We start from the raw sequence: 13,704 nt of genomic DNA, 5'->3' as shown, positions 1-13,704 counted from the left end.
AACTGACCATCGAAACTCTCACCTTGAATCAGTTCTCTTATTTGAGGTCCACTAAGATCCCCTCTTTGATCTTTGCATCAATGTACCTCAGGAATTTTTTTTATTAAGTAAGGAAATCCAAGTCCACTTCGATCCATTGCTTTAATAAAGTTCTTCATAAGACCAAGCTTTATATGGAGTGGAGGTAGATATACATTTTCTGGATCAACAAGTGGTGTACTGACAACATTTTCCTTTCCTGGGGATAGTGATATTCACTTTGGACACTGCTTCTGAGCATAATGATTTATCCGGTCTCTACTGTCCCACTCACAAAGAAAACAACGGTACTTTTTGAAAGCAAGTTGTAGTCCAAACAAAAGAGCAATGACTTTTAAGTCACCACATACATTCCATTTGTATTCTTCATGCTTGATTTTATCCAGCCTGAGTTTCATGCTCTCATATGTTTCTTTCATATCAGCAGTATGAGCTAGTGGTTCTCGTGGAAACTTATTTCTATTGTGGAGAAGCACAGCTTTCAATCTAACGTTAGAAGAATCGATAAATATACACCAATATTCTGTTTTGTTCTTGCGACCAAGGGCTTCCGTAACAGAATTAATATTATTGCAAAAACCAAGTCCATCGTCAAGGGAAAATAAATCCTTAAAGTCACAATGCCTATATCTAAAAATACATACTTTGTTTCTTTGTGGAGATTTCAGCCTTTCAATCTGGAGCCTAAAAGTTCTGATTGACCTTTAGATAGGTTTAAATCTCAGACAAGGTCATTGAGATCTCCTTGGGTAAGTAAATGTGGTTCAGAAGATGAACAGGAAGCTCCAGAGGTTGGCTCAAGCCTTACATGACCTTCACCATTGTCTACAGGCTCTATTTCTTGTTCATTATTACTAAGTATGACATTTTCTGGAGGCTTTGGCACAGGCCTTATGGCAGATGGTAAATTAGGGTATGTCACTGATGCCTGAAATGTTCATAAGACAAAAGTAACAATCTGTAAAATGAGGGGCCCAGTTTTTATCTCGGTCTTCAAATTTGCATCCAAAGTAAAGCTCATAAGACTTCTTAAAGAGTGGAGTAAAACAATGTGTGGTTAAACAAGGTATTAATATCAACCTAACAAGCCTGTCCCTCATTTTTCATAAAATGTGGATTATAGCATGTTCTTTTTATGACATCACAAAGTAGTGTAAGGGGTTATTTTTTTTGAGGGGCTGACTGCTACCTTATCTTTGGTGGAGGGGAAGCCAATTAATAGCTATTGTTCTCCATGGACTAGTCCAGACCGTTTGTCTGCGTCCCAGGAGGAAGCTTCTGTGGAAGCACAGCTCATCTCCACTCCCCAATCAGCATCCCCAACCAATCAGCATCTACCTTTTTTTTATAAAAATGTACTTGATAAATGCTTCCTTGAAGCTGATTGGTTGCTATGGGCAACTTCTCCACTGGTCCACTTTTCCACTCTTTTCCCTGCTTGATACATGAACCCCATAGTAAGAAAGGTTTACTTGCTTAGTCATCACTCCTATATCTCATCATGTCCAAAGTGCATCATCCAGCAGAATGTGACTCAACTCTTTGTTATTCTGTACCCTTCTTAACTTATACTAATCTTCCCGGAACAGTATAATTAAAGAAAACAATGGAATTTTACTGAAGAAAAGGCTCTCTAAATGCTGTATATATGGGATATGTATCGTAATGTATATTCTTAAAAGGTGCGTAACTTTAACACTATGGGTGATAGAAAGATTCTAAAACTGTTTTTGAAAGCATAAAAAATACATATATAATACCACTTGAGGTGCCTTGCGACAAAATCTTTGTTTACTAGTGTAATTAATTAAGGTCCCCTGGAGATGCCCAGTAATTAGATATTATTATTATTATTATCGTTTCCGCAGCGCCGTACATGGTACAATTAGTAGACTATACAGGGTAAAACAGTACAGAACAATAAACACAAAGTACCAGTACTTCAGAAACTCCAGGCAGGCAGATACAGTAGAGACGGAGCAGAAGAACAGGTATGGAGACAGGAGGGAAGAGGGCCCTGCTCATTCAAGCTTACATCCTAAGGGAGGGTATACAAAGTCAGGCACAAAAGGGAGCCAGTGAAGCAACGGGGAGAGAGAAAGGGGGCAGGGGAGAACCAGAAGAGGTGAGAGGTTAAGTGGATGGTTGGTAGGCCTTAAGGAACAGGTGAGTTTTAAGTGCCCGCTTGAAGGAGCACAGATTGGGTGAGAGACGAATGGAGCGAGGGAGGTCGTTCCAGTGAAGGGGGGCAGCACGGGAGATAGTGGACGCATCCCTAGATACGCCTCTTAGCGTGAATTCCAGGTAGTGGAGGACTGGTGGAAAGATAAGAGATAATGATGACCACCACCAGCAATATTTAACAGCTTCTGATTGGCTGTTTATATATTGACTCCTCCAGCTGATAGTTTTTCATTGATTAGTGTCGCTAATTATCTATATTATAATAAGTTGCTCCTGTCTAATTTGTTATTTACATTTGCATTACTGCTGGAAAGAAGAAACCCATTTAATTTTTAAAGGACAAACAAGCGCTACGGAATATGGTGGTACACTTTTTTTTATAACAACATTTTTATACCTACAAAATGCGTCCATCTCTAAATGTGGCCGTATATACGCTAGACAGGTGGATGGACACATTCATGTAACTTGCTTGCACCTGCATATTTTAAATTAAGTTAACAACCCTTAATGTCTTGTTTTGCCTAAGGACATCTAACCTGGCCACTTCCTAACCCATTGCGTAATCCCTACCTATCCATCGAACTAGAGTTGGCCTAAACTGGGTAGACGTTTATCCCTAGCTGCAGCGACTTACAAATGTTTATTATTACTATTAGGTCTTAGCCTCTTACTGTTGACTGAGGCACCGAACCTCCTCTACTATCCATAGTACTGCAAGAGCCTTACTTGGTCTCTTTGTAGGATTTGGGAGTGATCTCTCAGCAACTTTCCCAAGGAATAGACCTTGTTGATCTTAGTGAGAACAGGATGTCTGTCTCTCTCTCTCGTTTGTATATAAATATATGTTTAAAATATTATTATTATTTTAACTTACTGAGAGTGATTTGCTAACATGTTGCATATAGTTATAGTCTATGGCAATGGTTCCCAAACTTTTGCAGCTCGCGGCACCCTTAGAGTCTCCATAATTTTTTCAAGGCACCGCTCCAAAATAATTACAGAGCAGTTCCGTTTTATAAGTAGTTGGGTCAAAATAACGTAATAAGTATTTAGGTCAGGACAGAAATACTTAGTAAGTTGTTTGCAAAAATAATACACATAAATACAAGGGAAAATAATATTTTTATATATTGTTTTCAATTATATTTCTGGGCAGCACAGTGGCCTGGTGGTTAGCACTTCTGCCTCACAGCACTGGGTTTGATTCCTGACCACAGCCTTATCTGTGCAGAGTTTGTATGTTCTCCCTGTGTGTGCGTGGGTTTCCTCTGGGTGCTCTGGTTTACTCCCACACTCCAAAAACATACTAGTAGGTTAATTGTGTGTGTGTGTGTGTGTGTGTGTGTGTGTGTGTGTGTGTGTGTGTGTGTGTGTGTGTGTGTGTATGTCAGGGAATTTAGACTGTAAGCTCCAATGAGGCAGAGACCGATGTGAATGAGTTCTCTGTACAGCGCTGTGGAATTAGTGGCGCTATATAAAGAAATGATGATGATGATCTCAAAGAATAATTTACAGCTAATATTAAGAGGAATAACATCAAACAAAATAAAACAACATGTACAAAAATCATCCCACCGTGCCCCTTCATCTTTACCCTGTACCCCTTCAACCTCACACGGTGCCCCTTCATCCTCACACTGTGTACCTCTTCATCCACACAATCTATGCCCTCCTTCATCCACACACTCTGTACCCTCCTTCATCCACACACTCTGTACCTCTTCATCCTCACTCTGCCCCCTCCTTCATTCTTTTGATCCACAACCTGCTAAGAGATTATTCCATCATGGATAGTCCTGAGGAAGAAGAGGACTAAATATTTCTCATTCTTCCCCTTCTCCCTCTATATGTATGTCTTTCAATAAAGCTTTGGAATGGTGACTCCCCCTCCCTTACCCCCATCCAATTCCCCTATCACACTGTTTTAAGTTTTATTGACTGTCTTGCCTTTATTTATGTATCCTCCCCTTATATGTGTCTGTCTATCAATGAAGCTTCAGTCCTGTGGTCTCCCTCCTTTACCCCCTTCACCTACCTCCCCCTCACATCCATTGCTTGTTGAAACTGTTGTCTCGTTAAAGTGATGCATGAATAGTGCAATACTTGATGTATAGTGTAGGATGTCATATCTTCTGCCACATGTCTTGTATTGTGCTATAAAGTATGTCTGATTTATGTTTCATGGTGTATTGTGCGTTCGCTGCGCTGTGACGCAGTACAATTGAATGTAATGTCTTCTATTTGTTCTTTTGAATCTTTATGCAAAATAAAGTTACATTTTTCAATAAAAAAAATATTTTATATGCGTATACTTGGGAGCTAGCGAGAGTCAAGTAACACAAAGAAAAGGAAGTAATTTTTGTATCAGGCACTCCTAGGCTAATAGTGATAAGAGCTATAGTAATAAGGATTATATACCAAGTCTACTCACTAGACTTTATGACCCCCCAGAAAAAAAATAAAAAAAAATATTTATTTTAATTATATACCCATAAAAAGCATGGTGGCTTAGTGGTTAGCACTTCTGCCTCACAGCACTGGGGTCATGAGTTCAATTCCCGACCATGGCCTTATCTGTGTGGAGTTTGTATGTTCTCCCCGCGTTTGCGTGGGTGTCCTCCGCGTCCTCCGGTTTCCTCCCACTCTCCAAAAACATACTGGTAGGTTAATTGGCTGCTAACAAATTGACCCGTGTGTGTGTATGTTAGGGAATTTAGTCTGTAAGCTATAATGGGGCAGGGACTGATGTGAGTTCTCTGTACAACGCTGTGGAATTAGTGGCGCTATATAAATAAATGGTGATGATGGGGTGATGGTACGTTAAAAATATTACAAATATTATAAACAACTGGGCTGATGGAGGGTGTCCAATTCTATAATTGTCAGTTTAATACTGATTAAATGTTAGGCATACTTGGTTTACACCGGTCCAAAGGTATAATTCCAAGCAGTCAAAATTAGACTATTTATGCCTTCGAAATTATACAATCTTGATAGAAAAATGGCTAAAATACACAATTGATATACAACTGTAAGCGACCCTATATAATATTTAATTTCTTTCTTCATAAGAGATAATTTACATAATCCACAATTGTTTAATAAAGCTCTTTACTATGAAAATTTTTAATTGTTAAAGAGGAACTGAAGCAGGTAATGTCCCTGTAGTATCTGTTATGCATTTCCTATATATGTTGCAACTTCTCAAGGATTATTTTTTATCAGCTCGCTGTTATTAGAGGCCTAGCCTTTAAAACTCAATTCACTTGTTCAAACTACCAACTGTATTACTTATCATGCACAGTGACTTCCCTATTGCTCAATGTGTCTCATCATCCGGTGCTACCAAGTACCTGCCACCCTACTATTGGTTTGAATGGTAGACAGCCGACCTAGGCAGCCGATGGACCTCAACCTAGTAGTTCGAGTTACAACTGCCATCTACACGTCTGAAGGCTCAGATGGAGTGTGGCATATGGAGTGCTGAGACCTCCCCAAGTAGTTCTACTCACCTTTATTCCTGCTTCCACCAGAGAACAGGCTGTCCCAATATTTTGATAGTCTAGACCACCTTCCACCAATTGCACATACAATTTTTTCAAATTTAAACACTAACAGGCCAGGATCAAGAGGTCTGAGAGGCATGTTGGTGTCAGTAGCTGAGGGGGAGTGCTGACATTGGATTGCTATTTGGAGGTTTCTGGGGTACCTCTTTGGTAAGTTGGCTCTCAATTTAAAAACACATATGTATGGCCCAAATATATGGGACTAACATTGTTTAGAGTAGGACCACCCTATTAGCAAAAGCACCGTGGAGTGGTGGGTGGCTTCAACATACATTTGCAAATGTGTGCAACCAAGACTTTTGCATTTTTATCTAAAGTAGAAATAGCAGATCTGTTGCTGGCTATAGCAGTGTGCTGTTGGAATTTGTCTGTGTTTTTTCCTTTTAGGATAACCCCACCCTTTCATGCACCTGTTATAGCCTATAAATTGATTTGAGCAACTTCCAGTTCTTTATTTGTCTGAGAGGCATGTTGGTGTCAGTAGCTGAGGGGGAGTACTGACATTGGATTGCTATTTGGAGGTTTCTGGGGTACCTCTTTGGTAAGTTAGCTCTCAATTTAAAAACACATATGTATGGCCCAAATATATGGGACTCTCATTGTTTTGAGTAGGACCACCCTATTAGCAAAAGCACCGTGGAGTGGTGGGTGGCTTCAACATACATTTGCAAATGTGTGCAACCAAGACTTTTGCATTTTTATCTACAGTAGAAATAGCAGATCTGTTGCTGGCTATAGCAGTGTGCTGGGGGAATTTGTCTGTGTTTTTTCCTTTTAGGATAACCCCACCCTTTCATGCACCTGTTATAGCCTATAAATTGATTTGAGCAACTTCCAGTTCTTTACAGGATCTACAGGTGACAGCTCCTGGTTCAGTCCCTAAAGCTTCCTGTGCTCAAATCATCAATAAGTGCGGTCGGCCTATTCACCTTCCATAGAAATCCTCCTGCAGAACATGAACATTCAACTCTAAAGATAATAATAATTAGAGATGTGCGCAGACTCCTGTGTTCTGATTTTGGTTTGGTTTTGGTTCTAAAACTTCTTTGTGTTTTGGTTTTGGTTCTGGTTTTGCTCAAAAATCCTGAAAGGTTTTGGATCTGGATTTAATTAAAAAAATTTGAAAAATAGGTAAAATCATGTGATTTTGAGCAGTTTTTTGCTCCTACATTAGTATTTATAGCATTAACTTTCATTTACAGTCATTTTACATTTTTTATTTCCTAATGATCTCTTCACGTCTGCCACCCCACAACTGAAATGGGTTTAAGAAAATAACTGAAGTATAGACACTATTTTAGTTTGACAACAATATCCCCAAATGAATGTCTAGCCGTCCACCGCATACGTTTGTAAATGTGAGGATGTGTAGTAATGATGATGGCTGAGACATAGAAATTTAGGATACTACTATGGAACTTGCTACAGTGCAACAGGGTGTGGGAGATAATTGTGGATCTGAAAATGTAACAATGTGTTGTAATTGAACAAGATAACGAGGAGAATGATGTATGTGTCCAAGTAAATCAGTCACCAGTGGTACCACCTCACGCCCATGATAAGAACATTATCATGTCTGGGCAACAGACCAAAATATCCACCTCTTCATGCAGAAATATTTTTATCCTAACCCAGAAAATATTTGTCAAGGCATCTGTTGCTTTTGTGATGCCACAATAACTAGAGATAGGCACCTCCTACCTTCATCATTATCATCATCATTTATTTATATAGCGCCAGCATATTCTGTAGTGATCATTGATTGGCAATGAACACAGTAATTAAACAATACTGAGTAATACAGACAGACAAAGAGGTAAGGAAGGAGGCCCTGCCTGCGAGCTTGCAATTTCCCAGTTACGTTATTTGCAACGAGATCATTCAAGTAGTTTATAAAAAGGTGGAAAATCATGTATAGTAACAGCATCCAATTTTCAAATGCAAACTGATTCCCCTAAGGCAATCCATGATTCCAAAAAGGCATCCTTGCGCACTGCAGTTGCTGCTGCTGGAGATTATTCTTCTATACAGAAGGGGAGCAAGGAGAGAAAGCATAGCTTCAAACAACAATTGTCTGTGAAGCAATCAGCTATGTTAGCATTGCATGTGCGTGAGATTTCCGCCATCAATGCATCAGGTTTTAGCCAATTAGTTGAGGTCATGTGTCTACCAAATTCCATTTCGATTCCATTTCTTCCAAACCGCAATTCAACAGCTGTAGCGGGATAAGTCATTCAGTCCCAGCAAAATGCCATTGTACCGACTGTCCACTTAACGATGGCTATGTGGACAAGCGGTACTGGTCAAACACAAGACTGCATGACCGTGACAGCCCATCAGCAGCAACAGCGCCTGTAGCATCATCATCATCGCCCTCCTCATCCCTTCAGCATAATAGTGCTAGCACACAGCGCCGGATCGTTTACAGCACGCTGTGGTTTTTTTTCACTAAATAGTTCAGATGTCACTGAATCACAGAATTGCTTTTAGATTGAGACATTTGGGATTTTAAAAACAATATATATCTAATATATAAATGCTTAGTGGCGTCTGTGTGTGGAAAAAAAAAACCAAGTTGCAGCGCCACCTGCTGGGCAGAGTTATACACTGACCTACTAAATTCTTAGTGTGTGTGGGAAAAAAAATTCAAAAAGGGCTGAAATTTGGTAGGGCTCAAACTCATTTTCGTGAGGTAATTTTACCTCATGAACACACATGTGTAGAGGCGTGCGTTAGTTTGTGTGTGTGTGTGTGTGTGTTTGTGGAAAAAAACTATTTTCTCAGAAAGGGCTCATCCAATTGACCTGAAATTTGGTATACTGACATTATTTGACAAAAAAATTATAATAGTCAAGTCAGTTAACTTCCATCATCCCCCTTCCCCCCGTGGGAGGGGTAGTAAAGGCTAAATTTACGAGTTGAGGGGTCAAACTCATTTTCGTGAGGTCATTTTACCTCATGAACACACATTAAAAAGGGCGCTTGCGTCGGGAAGTAACGCTCTTCCCCTGAGGAGGCCTGGGCTAGGCCCAAATGCATGACAAGAACCTTTTTAAGACCTTAAGTATCTTGATTTGACTAGAATGCATGAGTATCATGCACGGGTTAACTTGTGTGTATATATATATACTTTTGTGCTGCTCAGAGTTAAAGAGCACAATAAAATATTTGAAATAATAAAAAAACATACCACTATAGGATCAATAATGAGAATAAAACATTGAGGTCATTGTATGTAAATTACACCAATGTAGAAAGAATAACTGAGTATAACTGACACATTGTGTTTCCTCTTAACATGTTAAGAGTGAAAGATGTCATTGTCTTTGGGCCCAACCACACGGTTGTGATTATGTGTTTGACAGTTAGACGATTGCCATAATAGGTTGGGCTTCTCTACGCAATTAATTTGACCTGGCTAAACTACAACATGGAATATATAACAAGTATACTTTGTAACCTTAGCTATATCATTCCAATAAGTTTGGCTACCTTGGATAAATTGTTTTAACACTTCTCCCATTCTCTAATAATTAAGATCTGCATATTGGTAGATAAGGGTTATGACTAGTTGTGATATAATTAAAATAGGATCATCTAAATAAAAAAAAACTAATTTTATTATAATACAATAATAAAATGTTTTTAAACACTCTTGAACTAAAAGGTTAATATACTTTAATCAATAACCTTACATATACATTTGGCATAAAACAATTTCACATGCTGGCGCCTCTCAAACCATACAATACTAGGCATCAACGATGAATGTGATGCTATGTTTCCATTGGTATCGCAGTGATTTATAACATACTGTAAATATACAATCGTTGCCAAGTGTCAGATTGATATTGTCCCACCTATATAAAAGACTTTGATTGTCCAATGAGAGTTTCCTAAGCTTGATATATGTCCAGTATAATAAATTTGATCCAGAAATGATTTACCTTAATTGGTTTATAGATCTGCATATTGACAGATGCATCCCCCATTCAGACCTATCACTTCCTGTACGAAAAGCAGATCACAAGAATTGATTAGACTAAAGCCATCCGATTAGCGCTCTGCCAGAAGAAGTGCTTTTGTACTTTCACCCCTTTTGTTAAAGGGTTTCTCTTTTTCTTTCGAACCTTGTATTATTTTTTAAGCCGTTTAATCCAGAATGGAGTAGTCAAAGGTGGAAATAGTCTGTGAAATACAATTATATGTGTTACAAGAGCAGACAATGTAATAGGTTTAACTTTTGCACACTCGGATGGCTGGAAACTAGGCTGCATTTTGCAGTACACCTCTTATTTTGTGCTTAAAAATAATAATAAATTGAAGCGCTCATACCCAGCTCAGGGGTTGTGTTGTTGTCAGACTCGACTGGTTTGGAGGCCTCCAGTCAACTGGCCATCAGCAACACCCGAAGTTCACTCAAAGAGCTTTTATTTGATAAGTGGAATTAATTATTTTTTAATCATTTTGAATAACAAATCCTTTATAATGTGTTTGCTCAATTTCTTGCTGTCTGCTTTAAAATGACTTTTTCACATACTCACAACTAGTTTACATTTTTTTTAGCTTTACCCACAAATAAGAGAGATGCAGATTGTTTCAGCAAAAATGTTGAGTATCGGCAGCCAGGAGTGTAAGCGGCCAGATACAGTCCTGGACAACTCAGCCGGCCCAGGGGGGTCTGGAGGAGCTTCCAAGTGTTTGGCTGCTGGAAAAACTACATCCCCCAGCAGCTTAAAGTTGCAGCGCATACTAGACGCAAGTGGCATAAATATCCTTGTAGAGCCACCATCAGTCTCTTCTCTAGTGGACCCAGCAATGTGTGCAGATGCAGGTGGATTGTGAGAGCCTCCGGTGCTAGGGAAGAGACAAGCGCAGCCAGCTACTCTACTGTAGACAGCATTATATAAAACAAATAAGCCCCTCCCACGATCCTTTTTAAACCACTCCCAGATCCGTCAACACATACCACACTATCATGAGACTGTGTCCCTTTCAGGGTCTGCAAATCGGGACAGTCCCACCAAAATGAAAACGCATTAGAGACTGACTAGGGGGACTATTCATAACTATATGGCTAAAGGGCTGATTTTCTATAGCCGCTTATCATGGCAACAGAAAATTACCTTTTATCTTTATTATTGATATCTTGCAGAAGCAGCTGAGTGATACTCTGTTGCCTCCGCAATACTGGCCCAGAGTAATAAGGAAATATTTACCATTTGCCTAGCAAATGTGATAAGCGCATCCGTATATGTGCATCCGTATATGTGCATCCGTAACCCGACTAGCCGGTGCAGGCTTTCAGTTCCACTAACTAAAAAAAACAATATTAAAAATTAAATTGTAAAAAAAAATTAAATATTTTTTAACAACTAAAATATATTTTATAAAAATATTGGCCATTGAAAGCATTTTTTTTTCATTTTCTTCTGTCATCGCCATCCTGACTTGGCGAAGACAGAAGCAGTATTGTTATGGTGAAACCCAATCTCCAATGAAAAGAACTATCAGAGAAGAGGCTTTTTGCCCTTTAATAAAACGATCCCTATATCCTCTAACACTCACATCAGTCCCTGCCCCATTGCGGCTTACAGTCTAAATTCCCTAACACACACACACACACACACACACACAGACACACAGTAGGGTCAATTTGTTAGTAGCCAGTTACCCTACCAATATGTTTTTAGAGTGTGGGAGGAAACCGGAGCACCCTAAGGAAACCCACGCAAACACAGGGAGAACATACAAACTCCTCACAGATAAGGCCATGGTCGGGAAATGAACTCATGACCCCAGTGCTGTAAGGCAGATGTGCTAACCACTGAGCCACAGTGCTGCCCATAAGTTCATTACTGAGAGCCATTATCTTGACCCCAAGATTGTTTGTATTTGCTCTATTGCTTTCTAATTCCACACCTCCATACATCATGTCACATTGACCTAGTCCCATCACTATAGGGGGTATTAATCTGTATCAGGCAAGACAGGCAGGGGTCTCCTGGGTCAAGCCCTGGTGGTTAAAATCCTCATCCATTACCTGCTGATATCCTAGAGAGACCGATTCAGGTGGAGGAACTGAAAAACCACTGGTAAGACTTTAACCAATATTTCACACCCCCGAGGTTGACTAATAATGTCTAAAGTTCGGTGAACCAAACTGTTGGAAATTGTGTCACCTCTTTTTACAACATTTATCTACGACTTGTTGAGCCTTCATAAAGTTTTGTTTTATTGAGTTATTAGCTATAGAATGCTGAGTTACCTTTGCTATCTGGACATACACTAAAAAGGGAAGTTAAGTATTAGTGAAAAAAAAAAACATGTTCATAACTGTGTCAGTTTTCTTTATCATACTTCCCATACCTACAAAAATAAAAACATCTTCCTCATTGCTATCTTTATGGCATGAAACTCTGTACATTCACACACACTGACAAATCCCTGGCTGTTCTCTGACGATTCTCTCTCTACCTGTCTGTGGACCAGAAGGAATGGCTTTCCTCCAGTGGAAGGTTATCCTGTTGTCGGGTAAGCTGGGGTACGATGTGGGGTTCAAGCTGCATATTGTGATTATATAATAGGCTGAAGTTTCCTTATATCAATGATGCAGTTGCTATGGAATCAGCAAAACGATCCTCATAATCAAATTGAATTAAATATGGGCGGCACTGTGGCTTAGTGTTTAGCACTTCTGCCTCACAGCACTGGAGTCATGAGTTCGATTCCCAACCATGGCCTTATCTGTGTGGAGTTTGTATGTTCTCCCCGTGTTTGCGTGGGTTTCCTCCGTGTGCTCCGGTTTCCTCCCACACTCCAAAAACATACTGGTAGGTTAATTGGCTGCTATCAAAAATTGACCCAAGTCTCTCTGTGTGTGTAAGTTAAGGAATTTAGACTGTAAGCCCCAATGGGGCAGGGACTGATGTGAATGAGTTCTCTGTACAGCGCTGAGGAATTAGTAGCGCTCTATAAATACCTGATGATGATGATAAAATAAAATGACCATAATTACTGGCTAATCTTCGAGGAGCTCCGTGACCATATAAAAGCCGACGACTACAGACCAAGAACTTTTATACAGTTCACGGAACTCCAAGGTGACTTTTCTTATCTTTTTTATTTTACAGTAAGGGGGTACATGATTATTTATAGTATACGTGTTTCAATGTGTAGCAAAGCAAGTTGCTTATATAGGGGTGATCCCCCAATCCAGATGTGTTTTATCTTTAGTGACAGCTATATACTGTATCACGGAGAACTTTCAAATGAAGTTAAGTAACAGAAGCGACATCATCACTGCACTAATATAACTTACATTTTACTAACCAAATAGAACTCTACATTTTACAGGATATTTTATATATATATATATATTCATATAATTGGTGTATTATATAAACGCCATTAAAAACGGAAATAGCCTTTAAGTATACCTTTAATGTACTACCCAGTGCTATTAAAATGAAGTTCATACATCCAAATTGTTTTGTACATTAGCAGATTTTATGGTATAAATAGCAACAATATAAATTAAATGTTTGAAGAGCATAAAAAGTCAATAAACATGCAAAACAGATTGTTTTCTTATTCTCACACATTCTTTTACTGCACTGCCGTAGTCCTCAGCGGCACATTGACAATTGTATACTTAATTTATGGAATAAAAAAATGTCGCTGAAAATAGACTCCCATTTACGACATGACATAATTTTAGTATTTTCAACCTCTATTTCAACATGTATCAAAGTGTTTTGTTTGGGAGGAAAAAATCACTTAAAGAGTATAATGTGGTTTACAATGTTACTCAGCCCGAAGAATGTATTATTTATCGATTGCTTTTTGTTTTGTTATTTGCAGTGGCATGGTTCTCTACAGTGGCAATGTCTGTTCCAGGTCCCTTCAATGC

This window comes from Mixophyes fleayi, chromosome 11 (assembly GCF_038048845.1).
Source record: "Mixophyes fleayi isolate aMixFle1 chromosome 11, aMixFle1.hap1, whole genome shotgun sequence".
Taxonomy (NCBI): domain Eukaryota; kingdom Metazoa; phylum Chordata; class Amphibia; order Anura; family Limnodynastidae; genus Mixophyes; species Mixophyes fleayi.
This window is presented reverse-complemented; position numbering follows the sequence as displayed.